The sequence below is a fragment of the Branchiostoma floridae genome, chromosome 3 (assembly GCF_000003815.2).
Source record: "Branchiostoma floridae strain S238N-H82 chromosome 3, Bfl_VNyyK, whole genome shotgun sequence".
Classification (NCBI taxonomy): Eukaryota; Metazoa; Chordata; class Leptocardii; order Amphioxiformes; family Branchiostomatidae; genus Branchiostoma; species Branchiostoma floridae.
In genome coordinates, this window is record NC_049981.1 from 3,747,850 (window position 1) to 3,753,437 (window position 5,588).

Genomic DNA, 5,588 nt, shown 5'->3' on the forward strand with positions numbered 1-5,588 from the left:
AAAAAATACACTCACTGAAAGACTTTACATAATCACCAGTCCAAAGATGAATTTGTAAAAAATGAAGCCCTCCTTGTAAGAATGGACTCTTCCAGATAACACCGGGCTCGCTGATTGGCTGCCAAATCCTTCTCAGGATTATTGACTCAGGCTAAGGTATTGATTCAGACTAAGCGATTGGTTACCTTTGTAATTAAGTTGTATAGATATACAGGCCTGCAGTCTCCAAAAGGGATGAAGGACCTTGAGGTCATTGACCCCATGTCTCTATTAGAAAAGACCCTAAAAATCCCCCCAAATCATTCATGCTTCATGCCAAAAATCATACATGGGTCATTTGAATAAATATCTAGTGTACCCCTGTAACAAACTTTAGGTCATTTGGTTGTAAAACCAGTGTACAGGAGCCAAAAGTGTTATTTTTTGTCAGAAAATGGCCAAAAACTGCAAATTTAAGCATTTTGTTGTATTTTATACCAAAAGTGTTATCAAATCCATGTACGCATGTGTAGGGCACCTCTGTACCAAATTTCAGGTCATTCGGATGTATTAACAGGAACAAGGGGCCAAAATATACAGTTTTGCTCTAGAAATTGCCAAAAAAACTCAACAAAATCATTTTAAAGGCAGATATGAAAAAAAAATTAAAAACTCCAAGGGGTTTGGGCCCACTTTACCCTTGTGCCAAATGTCAAGTCATTCGGTCCAAGAACGACGGAGATGAATCGCTTTGAAGATTTGACAGGAGAAAGAAGAAGAAAGAAAGAAGGAAAGAAGGAAGAAACATTACGAATACAATATATTTCACCATACCTATGGTATGGCTGAAATATAACAATTACATCTAAATAATAACTAATATATTCATCGGCTAAATGACTAATCTAATTGATTAGCGTTCAAATATACCTGCATTTTGGCAGAACTTCCAAAGTCCAGTACTCCCCCACCCAGTGGTATATCCTGCATAGGTGATGGGCAGAGGGTCTGGGTCTGTCCACTGCACGAACGGCTGAGTTTCACCACCCCTCCCGACAGCAATGGTTCCGTCTGAAGACCAGGTGATCCAGAACTTTCTGTACTCTGTGTTGGAGTTGATTTCTGTAGGCAAAGACAGAAATAAGGCAAGAAATTGGAGATCCCATACCTCCGTGCAATATTTTAAGTCTTTGTAGATATCTTGATATTACAATATAACAGCCATGCCCATTTCACCCATTACATGCTCCACTCTCAGGCACATACCCTGCGTACATTTCCTGTCAGCCTGCCAACAAAATTTAGACGCAGGTCAGCTCAACCTTCGCATCCATTTACAATTCAGGTAGGGGAGAAACTTGGACCCGTGACATTGGGAAGAAACTTGTACACGCACACCAACACAAACAAGCAATCAGACCCAAAAAAATAACTCTCTCAAAACTGACCAGGTGTCAAGGCCGAAGCATGCTTGTGGCCTTGCTTCCTGCGGCGTATGGAAGACTCTGTGTTATCCCAGCCACCGATGACGATTTCATACATGTGCGCCAGGTCATGCCTCTGGGATGACAAAGCCACACAGACGTCATTTGTCGCCTTCACTTCAAAAATGAACCGGTGTCCTGTCAACCCTGCTAGATTCCAGCGGTACCGGTACTGGGTGTCCGTGGGCGTCTCACAACCTGTTAGATCATAAAGGTTTCTTTGGTCATTGCGTCAAAATTCAGTGACTCCTGTAGATATTTATATTGAAAAAGATGGAAACAACATGCTAGAATCCTTTAGCAAAGAAGGCGTCATTAACTTGGACATGATCCAATAAGATTTACTGTATCATTATAATTACTCTTCAGGCAGAGGTCAGACTTTGTACATCTTTTAGTCGTTTTGTCGGTCGTTTCACAGGTGCTTCTCGTTTAACGTTAACGTTACAGAACTAGTTTGGTTTGTAAGTTATGATAATCGTACAAAGATAGCACAAAATGACATACTATCAAAATCACGAGACTTGGCCCACTTTAAAGGACAATTGCGTAGCAACAAAACAAGAACTTAAATTTTTCAAGCATGCATTTGATACACAATATATTGGTCTATTTTTCCAGTAAATTTCAATTACAGAACAGGTTTCACTACACGAAAAAGCGAATATCTGGGTCGAATACTCCTGTATATAAACCCAGATATTCAAAATATCTGGACGTTAACGGGCATATGCCGTCCGTTCACTTGGTATAGACGGACCTGCATATGACCCGGAGATTCACAACTATTAGTGTGCGGGACATTTGGAGGCCGATAATGCCTGCATATGTGCCTGGCCATCCCGGTGCACGTCCCGCCTATGTCCGCTCATCCGACCCAAATTTCCTGCATATGCCTGCCTATTCGGGACATGCACCCTTGTTAGCACCTAATTATCACCTAATTATCTCACCCAGGCCTCGGCTAGAGCGGCTTCATCATACCCTTTGTCATTGAAAGCAGCTTTGTTTTACTACTCTGCCCTACCTAGGATCCCCCTGTAGTGTGTTTATTTTGCTTTTATTCTTTCTGAATGGTGAATGAATTTTCTTTATTTTTTGGCGGGCGTCTCAGGGACCCCGCCTAACATTATAGTGAGCAACCGTTTCACAAGAATTCTAGGAATTCCGCAGGCATCTGTGGAATTTTTCTACAGCCCCGCCCGCCCGTGTTCAGTCACGTGACCTGACCCCGCCGAAACAGGGGTAAACAACTGGTCTTGCCACTTTCTCAGGCGATACCTCAAAAATCCCTGCACCAAAACACAAATGCTATACACCAAAATAAAGTGAATTTTGTTGTCTAAATACACTGTTAATAGCTTTAACATAGGTGCTAAACTCGATGAGATATTTTCCGGAACGTCTGGCAAATGCCCCTTCTTCCGCGCTCGGCAGAAACTTCCGCGGGAGGGTCTGCATGGGGGGTCCCGACAACGATTTACGCTGAAGTCAGAAGAACCCCCTACGTATTACGCAAAATCAAGGAAGGCAATTACGCTAAATTTGGTCACCTCGCTACGAATTACGCAGATATTCATAAGATGGTTTTCCCTACGAATTACGGGAAATAAAAATAGGCTGCCTACGCCTTACGTAAAAGAGCATGCAGACCCTCCTGCGGGTCGGCGGAGGCATCGTCCCTTAATCGGGCATTTCCGACCGAGGTAAGATAGTTTTTCGTAAATTTTTCTTACAAATCGTAAAGTGAGCACTCTAGGTTTCGGACATATTAAATTGTGCATTCTAAGGAACAGTTTCATGTATCGTTTGTTTAGTTTTTATTAAAAGTAGCGCAAGGATTGACGATAATGTAGAGTGAAAGTAGTCAGCGCCTGGGTGGGAGGGGGGCATCTCGTAACGTGCGGTCCACAAATGCTGGCTATTTTCGATCGTAAAAAAATCGTTCAATTTTTAGATACAGCGATCTAGGGTTCAGATATATTGAAACATCAATTTCTGAGGAACAGTTCTTTCTATATTTTGTTCAGTTTTCCGTAACTGACGAAAATGTAGAGGGTGTATACCTGCCTGTGCAATCGGGTGGGAGGGAACGCTTCGTAACGATCGGGCATAATTTTCCATCGTAAAAGTATCGTACAGTTCTTGAAGTTAGCGAACTTTTATTCAGATATTTTGAAACATATATCCAAAGGAATATTTTCATGTATAGTTTTTGTAGTTTTAAGTAAAATGAGCGTTAGGATTGACGAAATGTAGAGGGTGTATATCGGTGCAGGTCACAGCACTTTGGGGTGGGAGTGGACTGTACCATTGTGTGCGCCCACAGTCGTCTGTATACATTATCTATCAGCTGTAAATTTTTTTCAGTTTTATACAGATGATACTTTAAACCATATATATATATATATATATATATATATATATATATATATATATATATATATATATATATATAAATCTGTGTAATCACTGTTTGACGTTACAGGCCAGTTTACAAGCCTGTTGTCTATACAAATCTTAGTACTGCATAACAGTACATTCAGATTTTTATGCTAGTTTCGCATTTCTAACATGGCATAATGCTAATTATTTTGTTCTTCTACTCTAGTGATTCTACAAAGTTCTTGTAGAGGAATATTTTATGTATGTGGAGGACAAAAAAGGCATACTTACCGTTATTTTACCATGATATTGCAAGAGGATAGATGCATAATTGTATGATTTTTAAAGCATATTTTTTATTCTTTTATGTTCTTTATTTTTAGCATATGGCCTTAGTTGCTGAAGATCATCAAGATGAGAGGATGGAGGTGTGCTTCACAAAGCTAAAGCAGGCACAAAAAGACCTAAAAAACTACAAGAGAAAATGTACACAGGCAGAGCACGAAAATGAACAACTGGAAGAGAGATACGAGTGGCTTACTCAACAGTACTAGTATTAGATCGTATTGCAGCTCCACACAAATGTAGAACACTTCCAGAAAGTCATAGCAGAAAAGTCATCTGATGTGTTCGAAATCAGTAAAAACCTCGCAGCTGAAAACAAGAGGAATGAAGAACTGACAACAAATTTCTATTTTGATACCACGTTTATGTCATGATCCCTTGTCATTTTTCTGTACTGATTTATAATTATGTAAAGTAGAGATACATGTATCTGTCATTTGTTTGTTATCATAAGGTTAATTGTTGTTGCAGTTTCTGTACAGATAGCAGCAATTCTTTATTTTTATGTATCACTCAGTGCATAATTGCTGAAGTCATAATGTTCTGTCAGAAGTGTAGGTGAGGTACACCAGTCAAGTTAGAAAGAATTATAAGAACAATCTAGAGGTAATCATGAAGGACAGGCTTGGTCGCTTTCAGTAGGCACCTCCAATATTGGCATGCATTGTTTTAATTGTCTTTCTTGAGTACCCTGTAGAAAAAGAAGAGAAATGATGAGGAATGTTTCAAAAGTCAAATGGTAAATAGCTTGGTAAAGTTGGTTCAAGAGTTATAAAATGAATGTATACATTTCCATGAAATATATATATATATATATATATATATATATACCTGTCTACATAGTTATTGTGCCATTTATTGAGTTACTTACTCTAAATATCAAGATATACACTTCACAGGTAACTTTTTCATGGAAAATGTGTTCAATTAGACAGAAAACAAGTAAAATCTGACCGACATAAATTATGCAATTTGGTCGCCAATTATGCATAAATTATGCAAACTAATGAAGATATGCTTGATGCCAACATTCCCACCAAGTTTAAACATCATATACCCAACCAGTGTTGAGATATTTCAATCCAAAGGCCTTTGTTTCTTCATTTTTTTTATAAGTATTAATGATTTTTGTTGTGGGTCTGTTGTATTTCCTTTCGCCTGGCTGTATGAATGACGATTGTATTGCGCGATGAATGTTTGTAGGGTATTGCTGTTAACAAGCTTAAGAAGGACGGTTCTTGTGACGAGTGACCATAATTGTTTCTCATTGATTTTACAAATGAGGTCCTCATTTGCCCATCGGATATATCCTTAGCTTAACAGTAAGCCTAATAATTCTCTCCTTATTGTGCCTTATAGAGTTACTATGGCATATTCTTAACCCTCCTACCTGAA

At 39.0% G+C, this 5,588-nt stretch overlaps 1 long non-coding RNA gene across 1 annotated transcript; it reads left to right on the forward strand.

The window, feature by feature from the left end:
• The first annotated feature begins 3,019 nt into the window (after positions 1-3,019).
• Positions 3,020-4,978, forward strand: LOC118412660. The gene is made up of 2 exons (XR_004830804.1): positions 3,020-3,169; positions 4,232-4,978. It is a non-coding gene; the product is annotated as an uncharacterized LOC118412660 (long non-coding RNA).
• The last annotated feature ends 610 nt before the right edge of the window (positions 4,979-5,588 follow it).